Below are 14375 nucleotides of genomic sequence, written 5' to 3' on the forward strand. Positions count from 1 at the left end.
AAGTTCTTCACTTCATCAACAATGAAGATCAAGAAGCACTTGGTTACAAAATCGTAAGGCGCAAAGACGCAATAGCTTCTTTCAAAGAGAATAAGGCATCGGTCACCTTTTTCATATGTTCTCCTTGTATTCTCTTATGTGACGGCCTCTAAAATAAGTCTTATATATGTCTAGGGTTGTGAGAAATGAAACCCTACACAAATACATAAGCATGGGCCGAAAATCAGATCTGAAAATCTGAATTCCTGTAACCTCAATAGATACTCGATAGATAGTCTTTGTCGAGCCTCATTAAATCTTGATAGATAGCTATCTGTCAAGAAGCTATCAAGCTATCTATCTGCAGGTGTCAAGCTATCTGTCCAGCTTTAGTGAATAGCTTTTTTCACTTGTTTCTTGGTCCAATCTTCATGGCTTTAATACTAGACTTGAACAACATGTTTCTTGAAGTATTAAACACATCCTAGATCTACCCAAATACAAGTAAAGTGCATTTTGTTAAAGGATTAGCCAATTACACAAAATATGTCCTTAATAATCTCCCCCTTTGGTAATCCATGACAAAATCACAACAAATAAATGAACATATGAGAGAAGCCATAAATCACTAAACTCATACTCACTTGTTAAATACAATAAAATCTATCCTAACACAAACTCATCAAGGCATCTTTGTGTGAAACAGAAATAATAGATTGCATACAAAAATAAGAAACATGTGTATAAAGATAGAAAAGAAACTGAAAGCTCGAAAATGTATTAAAAACACAAGAACTGTTTAGACCCCCAAATAAAAGTTACAGCTCAATAGATTTTACACTAACTTAATTCTAAGTGCGGAATAGTATAAATGCGAGCAGATAAATAAACAAGCTACTCTAATACATATTCATAAAATCACAGTAGTGAAATGAAATATAAAATAGTAGGGAAGAAGAATGCAAACACAGATAACATGCCAATGTGTTATCGAAGAGGAAACCGAAGAATTCGGGGAAAAACCTCTCCACCGCCCTCCAAGCAGTAATCAATCCACTAGAGAATCAGTTGGGATACATGGGTTAGCAAGAGACCCTCCAAGCCTAATCTACCTGCTATAACTAAGCCCTCCAAACTCCTATTCCAACAAGGCTTCTCGGAACCATGTCTTGTCTAACTCTCCGGATCCCGCAACAAGCTCCATGTTGCATCTGGCATCCTTGGCTTCTTTCAATGCTTCCCACAGCACCAAACGATCACTTGACACTCTGAAAGGGTGTGTTAAGTGTTTGGGCTATCAACCTCTCAATGTTATGGAAATAGAGAGGTAAGAGTTGAGGAAAATCCACAAGCTATTATGTAGAGGATTGTGGGTATAACAATCTCTAACTCTCAAGGTGTTTGGCTAAGGTTTTCTCTCAGAAGCACTTCTTAACATTTGTGGGTAATATGGGTATATATAGTGTGGGTACAGAAAGTGTGTATCAGATAATACAGTCTGGCAAAACAGAATGTCTCGTGGGTGTCTCGCGAGAAGGCCTTACCCGCGAGATACTCACAAGACACAGCTATCTCCATCTGTACTAACTCTTCGCACAGTAATGTGCAGGGCACATGCATTACTTCACGGGATGCTAGGTCGCGAGATACCCGCAAATACCTCTTCTGTCTTCAATAGCTTGAGTCTTCACACTCTCTCTCTCTCTCTCTATCACACAACCTTTAGAATCAAATCTCACAATAAATACAGGGTACAAAAGATTGAATAAAATTAAAATCAAATTTGGCCTGGAATAAAAGCCATAGTTGTAAATCACAACTTTACAATCTTCCCCTTTGGCTATTTCGTGACAAAATCCCTATAACAGACTCTAAACTTAAACATGAGTTTGGAAACAGTGGCAAAACTCATTCACACCTAATCTAGAAGCTGTGAAGCACTTGCACTACTATAACTGTAACCTGAAATGCTTGCACACAAACAAAACTTCCATTAAGCTTATGACAAATTGAATACATGGTACATATATGAGCAAGTAAAAAGCGATCAAGTTAGTAAACACACTAGAGCATGTAAGCAAAACTTGATCAAACAAAATCAGTCATTGAAGAACGACTACAATGAACATTTAGCAAGTAAATGCTTATCCGGACATGCAATGCAATAAAGAGTAATCCCATGGATCAACTGCATGTCCAACACTCTACCAATGTAAAATATATGAAGTATATGCATCTAAGAACAATATCCTACTAGGGCATAAGAGTGAGGTACTTAAGACATATTGGCAATATCTTAAGAGTACAAAAAGATGCTATAAAGCAATAAGGTAAACAACAAACTGAATATAAAATAAAATTAAAAAAAGAGTGTACTGAAGTTTTAAACAGAAGCAGTAAAAGTATAAATATAAACCAGCAGTTATAAAGGCTAAAAATAAACACAAGTAAACCGCCTATGAACCAATAACCAATGTTTCTAAGCCTAAACCTATGCTCCCCCTAACCCTATGCAAGCTCTTCCTCAGCTCCCCCTCAAAATTTTCTCCCCCTTTTTGACCGGAATGGCCAAAGGTCTAAGATCTCTCGGACTCAAAGTCTAAACTATGATCAACGGACAATTCCTCGATCCGAGAAGATAAGGCTGTGATCTATCCCTGAACATAAGCAAACTGGTCCGCTGTGTGCTGCACATGGGAATCCAGCATAGTGCATAACTGGTCCACTCTAGCTAGGATGCGATCTATTCTATCTGATCCTCGTACTGGTGCAAAAGATGATGGCTGAGCTGAAGGCTGATCTAATGGCTTTGGAGCAGTAGTAAATCGCTCTATCTCTTCCTCTGTATCACCTCCCTCATCCTCAACACGAGGAAGCAATGCAAAGGAATACAAAACAGAAAAGAAACAAGTGTGCAAACACAAAACAGAACACAAAACATGATTAGGAACATGTTAGTTCAGAGTACAAGTAAAACCAACTCAAAACAGAGTATATAAACTTAAACAACATGCTAAAGATATTAAACCAAGTAAGCATAGACACAATGCATGAATTAAGTAACTGTGCATGTGTGTGTTTGTGCTGAGCATGTGCTGATGCATGTGTGTGCAACATGTGATGCGTGGGGATGTAGCATGAGATGCATGAGGTGTGCCTAAAGAGCTATAGTGTGTGCAACATAGGCAAAGTGTGTGAAACACATAAGCAGTGACCAAAACAAGTTAAACAAGGTCAAACAAGTGTAAACCCAAAAATTGGAGTTCACTTGAATCCAATTTAGCACAAAAATGTCACTAGGACATTCTGTCAAGCACTTGACATGCCACAATGCACAACAGTTTGTGAGAGACCGCGCCCCCGGCCCATTTTATAGGATGTTGGGCCAAATCCACATGAATGGGTGGAGTCGTGTTATTGCCTCTTAAAATGAAAGTTCGACCAGTTATATTTTTCCCCTTTAGATTAAGGGTTTTACAATGGAGTCGCTACTTATTTAATTATTAGGATAAATAAGAAAACCAAAATTGAAAAATTCCTCATTTTATTAATTTTCAATTGAATTTACATTGATCATAAGAAAGTTACATGGCTTTGGTCCTAGATACAATCTAAGATAAAGTACATGGCTTTATTTCTTAGTTACAATATAAAAATTGAAAATTACATGGATAAGCATTTGATCTACTAACCTTTGATCTAAGCTCGGAGACTATGTTACAAGGTGAGAAGGTATTAGGCACCCACCTTATCTGGTGAAACCGGTTTTCTAGACTATGGTGGCCAACATTCATATCACATCATCCAATATGTTATCAATCAAAGTGTATGCATGTGATAAACCCTAATTCAATTTATTAAGCATTGCATTTGGATTGAAAAAAAAATTCTAGTGAATGTGTATGGATGGTGATAACCTAGATTCAAGGATTTGAAAGAATTATGAAATAAACATATTTTTCAAGTGGATTTAAGATTAAAACTAGTGTTAGTATGAACATGTGATGAACAACCAAGAACATGTGAAGAACATAGAAGGACATTCAAACATATTCAAGAGAATTCAAATAATTACTATCATGCTTTAATCTTAAATTCTCATCAAGACAACACAAAAAACAAGTTAGGGAAAGGGATTATACCTTCATGCAAGATCCATACGATGGAGGAGGAGACTCTTGGTGGAGGTCCTAAAGGTGGAGGAAAAAAAAAAAAGAACTAGGAGAGGGAGAGTGAGTCTCACTCAATACCTTGAGTCTCAAGAAGACTAAGATATGACAAGATTACTCAACTTCACCAGAACTCAAGAGAGGAGAAGAGAGGGGGTTTTTTGTGTGCTTTGGAATGAAGGAGAAGGGGGGTTTATATAGTAGTGGTGGAGGAAATATGAATGGAAGGTCATTTAATGAGGGTTGACAAAGAATCATGAACCTAGACCTCATTTTAGCCTTTGGGGAAATCTGGTGCATTAAATGTGGAGATTGATGAGAGTGAGGAGCAAGCAAAGTTCGGTTTTCCCATAGCTGCTGTAACAGCCTGTAGAGCCAACTTCGAAAAATCATATTTGTCTCAATTCTGATCGGAATTGTCTCATTCTTGTGCTCAAATTGAAGCCCCGGATGTCTAGTTTCTAGGAAAATAACCTCATTCATAGATTCAAAATATTTTAAGATATATCGATGAAATGATGAGCAAAGGTCATTTGTTAGAAAATAGTTTCAGCACAATTAACATTAATAGGTCTCAAATTAACTCCCAATTAACATTAAATGGCTCCAATCACTCACATTTCACACTTAATTGGTACTCTAGTTAAAAGATAATTGCACAAATTACTCATTGAATAATTAATGTTTAACTAGTTAGTTAATTAGGTGTGTGCAACCCTACCATAAAATGTAGTCCTAACTAATCAAATTATGACACATCATCGATCTCAAATTAATTATACTTATAACCAATTAAAATCAATTGTTCATAATCGCATATAGTCGGACTCAATTTGTGATATTACATCTCAGCCATTAAAACTTGATTTGATGATAACTTTCAATCTGATGATCCGATTAGAGCTCATGACCAGTCAGTTTGATCATTACAACATCAAGATCATTTTGGTGAAATGAGATTAAGGATCTAATGACCAGAATTAAGATGCATATTTCCAAGGTGATATTACCCTTTTACCCACCATATGAGATTAAATGCGGGTTGCAAAATAGGATGTCAACACAGTTATAAACAATGCATGATCATAGTGAAAAATGCCTCAACACAAGCTCAAACTGCCACAAGGGGCCAACACAGATACACAAACATCAAATGGGACTCAGCCTAATCAAAGATTTTGAAAAAATTTCACAAAAATTAAGAACTCCAACCCATTTTTGAAAAATCCCCAATTTTTGAACCCTAACTTAAAATCTGCATAAACTAAGAAAAACATGAAGAAAATGTTTAGGAAAACATACCTTGAAGTAAGTTTGCAGAGATTTTAGCTTGAAAATGATGGGGTTTGAGTGAAAAATGAGTTTTAGGTTGAAGGGGGTTCAACAGAGTCTAAGCGAGGGAAGTGAAGAATTTTTGAAAACCTGTCACATCTGCTACATAAAAATTGAAAACACGCATTTTTCGCAGGTTAGAAAGTAGCCACACAGTTGTGAGAAAGTTGCAAGACATACTGAAGCTTTCGCAAGAAGCCCTTAGTCGCGAAACAGTCACGAGACAGTCGCGATAGCCTCTATATAAATTTGAAAATTTTCAGTTTTTGCCTAAAAACATTTCGCAAGAAGAGTTTAGTCGTGAAATACTCGTGAGGTAGTAGCAAGACTTTTTTTATGAAAATGTGACTTTTTCAATTTCCTTTAAGCACATTTCGCTGGAAGATCTTAGTCGCGAGCTTCTCGCGAAAAGACTTCTGAACCAGTTTTTATGAAGAAAAACACAAAAATGCATTTTGAACAAAAACTAAAAGCACGAAATTATAAAATCACTTTCAAAAACATATAAAACACTCAAAAATCTTTTTGGGTTTGATCAGCAAGTACTTGAGCATACACATCACATTTGAACATGTATAATCACACAAATGAAATAAGCATTAATTTAATCGAAGTCTTGTGTGTTGTGGGTGAGTATCAAATGTGGAATAGTTCTTAGACTAAAGTGAAGCTTCAATAATCAATTCAATCAAGTCATACACAACTGGTATGAAAACAAGTGGACTATCTCAATTATAAAAATGAACATATATGACCTCCCACAAGAGAATGATTACAAAACTTAGAAGCTTTTCATTTGGCTTCTGCATAAATCATAACAATTGATCATTTTTGGATAATACATCTCTTTTTGAGATCGGTGTTTGAAATTTTGATATTTCAACTTTTAGATTTAGCCTTTGGCTTTTTGAGCACCATACATTTCAATACATAAGTCGCTTTCCCTTTTTCCTAGTCAAATACTAGTATGTGCGACAGGTTTTTGCAGCTCATTATCTCTTTTCATTTGGAGATTTACACTTGGAGAGCTCTATAGAAAAAACATAAAAATAAAGTGGGAAGAGATGTAGGCACAAGTCTATGTAAGTATCAAGACCATCAAGACTATTAACCAATCATTCATGACAAACTTGAAGATCTATTTACAACAATCACACATAGATTTCAAGATTTCTTCCACACAAATAAATGTGCATACATAACAAGCTAGGCTCGTAAATGCACTACGCCATTAGTACGAAGGTACTAGGCCAAACTCACATGTGATACACACAAAACAAGTGAACAAACTTTTTGAAGATTTTTCAATTTTTTTTTATGGTTTTTTTTTAAAATTTTTGGACACACTCAAAAATAGAACAAGGAAAGTAAGATCGATAACAAGTAAGAGCAAAACTTGTAAAAGAAACATGATAAAAACAAAAATAAATGCATGATATGATGCATGAACCTATGATCCTAAGCATTGGAAGTATTGGTGCATGGACATTAGAGATAATCATGCATAAGTACCCCTCTTCATCCACATGTCACGTGCGTTTGGGATGATATCCCTATAGGATTGGGTACATGAATTGTGTCCTTCAAACCTGCTGTTGAAGTTTTCCAAACATGTGGTGAATGCCTCAATCATCTTCATTACGTCCATCACACCGGAATCTCCATTTTGACTTCTAGGTTGCCCAACAGCCCAATTCCTCTTGTCATCTTTTGGTCCTCTTCACCTTTGATCCCTAACATTATTCAATGCTCTTAGCTTATGACAATTAGGTTTGGTGTGTCCTTGAAGTCCACAATGATGGCATACATGGTTCGTTCTTGAACCTCTTTGTGATTTTGAAGGTGAACTCCCTTTGGCTTCAGACCTGAACATTGATTGGTTGTGAGGCTTGTTCAACATCCTTTGGTCAGCCACATTCTTCTTTTTCTCAACCTTTGCCTTCTCTATAGGAGGGGCAAGTACAACTGGCTCTTTGGCCTTCACAAACTTCACTTCTTTGAAGATATTCATGGCTGAATTACTTTCTCCGGTGTATCCCAATCCGGTTTTGTCGGAGAAAGGTTTTTGATGAGAAAGGACTTCATCGAGCTTCTTGGAGGAGACTCGCTCTACTTTAGCATTGGCATGAACCACTTCAAGCTCAAGAAATTTTATCTTTGAGTAAGCTTCGGTCAGTTCTCCATTCAATGTCTCTATTTCACATTTGGTCTCCTTATAACGCACTAAAAGACTTCTATAGTCCTCCTCTACTTTCTTCATCTTCTTCACAGCCGCCTTGGCCAACCTTGTATACTCTCCTGACTTCTCAAGGAGAGTTGTAATTCTCTCAGAGTCCAGCTGTATCTTCATCTACTTCAGCATCCAATTCTTCTACAATTCCCATGGATTCCTCATCACTATGCTCCCCAAGTTCTTGCACAAGCAAATTCAAGTCCTCTGAAGATTCAACATGAGCAATAATCATAAATGTTGAAAAATTCCCTTCTTCATCACAGCTATCCTCTGAATCTGAATTGGAAGAATCTAAATCACTAAGAGTTGTGGCATATGCCTTGCCATTCATTCTCAAATAATTAGGACATTCTCTCTTGACATGTTCATGTTCATTTCCCTTTGTTGAAAGGCTTCCCACTGTTTTTCATCTTCAGAAATTTTCGGAAGTTCTTTGCAAGGAATGATACTTCCATCTCCACATTATCCTCTTCGAAGGAGTTGTCCATTCTCTCCGTAATGGTTTTAAGAGCAAGTGATTTGCTTAATTCATAAGAAGGCATTCCCAGCTCATATGTTTGGAGAGATCCAATTAGCTCTTGGATTTTGATCTCATCCAAGTCTTTACTCTCTTCTATAACTATGACTTTTGCTCAGAAACTCTCCGGTAAAGACCTCAAAATCTTTCTCACCACCTTAGAATCTTTAATCTTCTCTCCGAGATTGAGTTTGGCAATTACAATTTCATTGAGCTTTCCATAGAAAGAATCAAAAGCCTCATCATCTCCCATCTTAAGTTCTTCAAATTTGGTGGTAAGCATTTGAAGCTTCGTGTCCTTGACTTTCTTGGTACCCTCATAGGTTGTTTCAAGGATCATCCAAGCTTCCTTAGCTATCTTCATGTGTGATATCTTGTGATACTCATCAGGGGACACACCACAGAATATAGCATTAATGGCCTTACTATTCGTATTAGCTAATGCAAAAGCTGCCTTGTCCCATTCGGACTTGGCAGTTGTGGGTTTTACATACCCATTCTCAACAGAATCCCATACGAACTCATCTATAGCACACAAGAAAGCCCTCATTCGAACCTTCCAAAAAGCATAGTTGCCTCCATCAAAGAATGGTGGGGCATTAAGAGATTGTAACTGGTCCATCACAAAGGGTCAAGGAACACACTCAGGTATTTAAACCATAGCGAGTGTACCTGCTCTGATACCAATTGAAAGCTCGAAAATGTGTTAAAAACACAAGAGCTATTTAGACCCCCAAATGAAAGTTATGGCTCAATAGATTTTACACTAACTTAATTCTAAGTGCGGAATAGTGTAAATGCGAGTAGATAAACAAACAAGCTACTCTAACACATATTCATATAATCACAGTAGTAAAATGAAATGTAAAAGAGTAGGGAAGAAGAATGCAAACACAAATAACACGCCGATGTGTTATCAAAGAGGAAACCGAAGAACTCGGCGAAAAACCTCCCCGCCGCCCTCCAAGCGGTAATCAATCCACTAGACAATCAGTTGGGATACATGGGTTAACAAGAGACCCTCCAAGCCTAATCTACCCACTGTACCTAAGTCCTCCAAGATCCTACTCCAACAAGGCTTCTCAAAACCGTGTCTTATCTAGCTCTTCGAATCCCGCAACAAGCTCCATGTTGCATCTACCATCCTTGGCTTCTTCCAATGCTTCCCAACAGCACCAAATGATCACTTGACACTCTGAAAGGGTGTGTTAAGTGTTTGGGCTATCAACCTCTCAATGGTATGAAAATGGAGAGGTAGGAGTTGAGGAAAATCCACAAGCTATTGTGTAGAAGATTATGGGTATAACAATCTCTAACTCTCAAGGTGTTTGGCTAGGGTTTTCTCTCAGAAGCACTCATTAACATTTGTGGGTAATATGGGTATATATAGTTTGGGTACAGAAAGTGTGTATCAGATAGTACAGTCTGGCAATACAGAATGTCTCCCAAGTATCTCACGGGAAGGCCTTACCCACGAGATACTCGGGAGACACAGTTGTCTCCATCTATACTGACTCTTCGCATTCCATTCATGTGCAGGGCACATGCATTACTTTGCGGGATGCTAAGTCGCGAGATACTCGCGAAAACCTCTTCAGTCTTCAATAACTTAAGTTTTCACACACTCTCTCTCTCTATCACACAACCCTTAAAATCAAATCCCACAATAAATACAAGGTACAAAAGATTGAATAAAATTAAAATCAAATTTGGCACGGAATAAAAGCCAACTATATACATAGTTGTAAATCATAACTTTACAGAAACAACACATGTAGATGTAGATCAAGAAGACATACATCATATATATATATATATATATATATCAAAGATAAGCACAATGTATGTACACATGGTCACAAGACTGGTGTACAAGAAAAAGGAGGTAAGCACTCCCCCTAACAAGATGAAACACATCTCCCCCTTACAGAGGCATGTATTTCTCCCCCTAACATGTAGAATCTTAAAAAGAAACCACATCACAATTTCTCCCTCTTTTTGTCATAATTGTCAAAGGGTACAAGAAGCTAGAATGCGTCACCCGAGAAATATAAAGATGATCAAGGGACACAAAGAAATCCATATAAATGGATGAATGTGATTAAACAAGATGTTATGGATGACAAGATAAAAGAAAGATGCAAAATGTATGAAAAACAATGCATGCAAAAAAAAAATCTCGATGGATCGAGAGGTGTCGAGATACTATCGAGCAGAAGCCAACCTCGATCAATCGACTAGCTATCGAGCATCTATCGAGGGGACAGAAAGTTGCTTGATCAATCAACCTAGCTATTGAGAGGTGTCGAGATTGCGATAAAAAGAAACTGAAGAGCTCGATACAAAAGCTAGGTGTCGAGAGGTGTCGAGGAGCATGTGTACATACATTGTGCTTATCTTTGATATATATATATATATATATATATATATACACACACACATACACACTAAATAAGTCTAACCAATTTTATATTTCAAAAACAAGTCAAGACAGTTTAGTGAGCATACATTAACACATGTAAACCTTGTGATGGTCAAATCACATTGTACCTGCACATGTATCAAGAGTAGCAAAGAATATTGCGTGTTGTGTGTGAAAAATATCGCAAGATTGCATAAGTGTCTACATGTTATGACGATTTGAGATATGAGAAAAATCACTTTAACTCACACACAATCATAACTGTTTGATGGGGACTATCACCTTCAAGGTACATCCTATAACTCCCACGTCTCCTAAAATACACGCTTGCAATCATATATAAAGCATTTTTATTCTTTTTGCTTTTTATTTTTCTTTGCATATTTTTCTTTTTAAGCAAATCATGCATGGACATATAAGAGATAGAAAAAAAATACCCAATTATGTTTAAGCATTTGACATTCCAATTTTGCTATGTCGAAGCACACAAATGTCATTCATGATTGGCAGGCAACAGTGGTGAGATGGTTATTAATGCCTTTCTCTTAGGATTTTCTAGTCCTTCCCATCAAAAAGAGCGATACGAGTGTTAAGTACAAAAGATTACTTAATCTTACTCATCACAAACACAAGCCACAAAACTCACTTGCTTAGTTGTGCATGGAAATGTTCATCTAAGCTATAAAAGATACAAAGTTTAAAAAACTTTGTTTCAGTGGCCATCCAAGGTACACAAGTACCTTTGTGTACAAACACACACTATTTTTGTATTTTTCTAATTTTAACTTTTTATTTTTATTTTGAGAACAAAACAAAATAAAAACTAAACAACCAAACACAAACAGACAAACAACATGAAAGCATGAAAGAAAGATGCATATGCATGAAGGCATGATAGAAGGGTGCAGATGCATGAAAACATGATTCCAAAAGCAGATAAGAGAGTCCTACTTTAGATAGAAAAAAAGTAAAGAACAAACAGAAAAGACAAATTAAGTCTTAGGCTCCTTTCTCACCCACACAGCACGAGTCTTTGGCCGTGAAGATGAAAAGGCACGTGTCCTAGTATGTCTACTAAAGGACATAGATGAATTAGAATTCTCTTGAAATTGAGTTAAAAAGCTCAAAACTTTTAATAACTCTCCAAACAAAGGTGTAGGTCCTTGAGAGGAAACCTGTTACCATTTGGACACTTGCTTTTGAGGATACAACTTAAAGCAATTACGACGAATACGTCCAGAAACACCACAACGGTGACAAACATGAGGTCTAACAAAGGATTTAGAATTAGCTAGATCAATTTTGGATTTCATACCTTTATTACCTTTCTCAGATTGGGGCACGAAGATAGTCTTTGATCCAGAAGCCATGGAAGAGGAAGGGCCGGAAGAGACAACATATCCTTAGCCAATCTTATCATAACTAGGCATTTGAGCACTCAAAATCTCATCAAGCTTTGCACTAAACATCCTTTCTATTTAAGTTCTAGCTTGACTAAGCTCTTCCTCAAGATTTTTGACCTTCTCTTCTAATGAGGTGTTCTCCACAGCAAGAGTCTCAACTAACCTTGTAGTCTCATCTAGTTTGACTAATAGATCAACTTTTTCAGTTTTTACCTCATTAAGATCTTTTCTACAAAGATGAGAAGTCTTTTCAGATTTTATGAATTTAGTGCATAGCTTATCATAGGCTTCCTGAAGAGTTATCTTCTTGAATACTTCATCATCAGAAGAGTCCTCACTATCACTAGTGATGGTGTTACAAAAAACACCAACTCCTGAACTCGTCCATATGGCTCGTCCAATAAAAGACCGACTAGGGCGAACCAAGCATATGAAGTGATCGTCCCAAGCGTCCTTGATGACCTCATCCATCTTTGGACGAATGAGGTCCCATGGGAAGTTTGACCATCCTTAGAACCGTTTGGACAAGGACGAGTCGTCCTTAATAGTCTCGTCTGTCCTTAATAAAGGACGGACAAGTTCATTGGACTGGACTACTATGTGCCAAATTCTCCATTAACCACTATGGAACGCAAGTCCAACTGAGGTAACTTCCATGGCGGTTATGGAAGTTACCTCCAAATTTTCTGGACTCCTCAACAATAGGAACGGTTATTAAACAGATAACCGTTTCACACATGCTATATAAGCATTCTTCGATGAGAAGGTAAGGCTATTCAGACATTTTATTTTTAGAGATCACTTCCTTCTTACTAAGAATCACAAATTCACTAACTTCACCGTCAGAGGACTTTTGGCCAGTTCCCATCGGTCCCCTCTGACTTAGTATTTGTTTTCAGGATCAAGCCCAAGATCATCAGTGCCCAAGACTTATCAACCTTCTGATTTCCAAGGAATTATCAACTAGCACTCTCCACAATCACCTTATTGGTTGAGGCTGTAAAGGCCATAACGTGACTACATTCATCCACATACTCATTAGAAGAGTCATTCTCAGTATCACTCCAAGTAGCAACCAACCTTTTATCTTTTGACTTCTTGGTCTTTTCCTTCATAAGATAGTTAGGGCACTCTATCCTCATATGACCAAAACCTTTGCACTCCTGGCATTAGATGAGGGCTTTCTCATTCTTGCCCTTCCTTCAGGATTTAGATTTCCTAGGAGGTTTGCCCTTATCATTTTTCTTAAATTGAAAAAGCTTGATAATCTCATCAGTTATGAAGGTTAGATCCTCATCCTCATCCTCATCTTCATCTTCATCTTCAGAGTCCTCAATCTCTTCCTCTATACCCTTAAGAGCCAAGTTTCTACTCTTTCCACCTTTTTCCCATTAAACCTAATCCCATCTCATAGGTTTGAAGATTCCTTACAAGCTCAGTTAAAGGAATTTGATCAATGTCCTTCACTTCTTCAATGGCAGTAATCTTGGCATGGAATCTTTCAGGTAAGGACCTAAGGATTTTTCTCACAATTTTGGATTCTGCTATAGATTCTCCAAGGTTGAAGGCAAAATTCCCAATATCCATGAGTTTAGCATAGAACTCATTAAAGATCTCATCCTCCTCCATCCTTATTTCTTCAAAGCTACTAGTGAGTCTTTGAAGTTTCACAGTCTTTACTGCCTTGGTACCTTCATAGGAGGTCTCAAGAATAGTTCATGCTTCCTTGGCAACTTCTATGGATGATATTCTCTTGAATTCCTCATTGGTCACCCCACAAAACAAAGCATTCAAGGCCCTATTGTTAAAATTTGCCACATTGATTGTTGCTTCATCCCAATCCACTGGCACTTCCTTTGGCTTAATCCAGCCAACTTCAACAGCTTGCCATACCTGTTCACCTAGAGCCTGCAAAAAGACATTCATACGAACTTTCCAATAATTAGTTCCATCAAATAAAAGAGAAATCAAAAGAGATTGTCCACGATCCATGACAATAGGGGTCAAGGATCACACTCAGGAAATTAAACCAATCGGAGTGTACCCGCTCTGATACCACTTGTTGGGAAATTTAGACTCCGATTGATAGAATTAACAAGTTTTAAACCCAAGTTGTTAATTAATTTTATTATGAATAAAACTTGTTAAAACAAACTAACATCAATATCATGTCAAAATCATGCAGCAGAAAAGTAAATAAGACAAGATATGATGATCCAGGAAAACCAATGAAACAAACTAGTTTCATAGTAAAAAACCTGGGGGGGAAACCTTCCGAAAAGCAATCCACTATAGTAAAAAGAAGTTTCAGATCTAGTAC

The sequence above is a fragment of the Quercus lobata genome, chromosome 10, assembly GCF_001633185.2.
Source record: "Quercus lobata isolate SW786 chromosome 10, ValleyOak3.0 Primary Assembly, whole genome shotgun sequence".
NCBI classification, from domain to species: domain Eukaryota; kingdom Viridiplantae; phylum Streptophyta; class Magnoliopsida; order Fagales; family Fagaceae; genus Quercus; species Quercus lobata.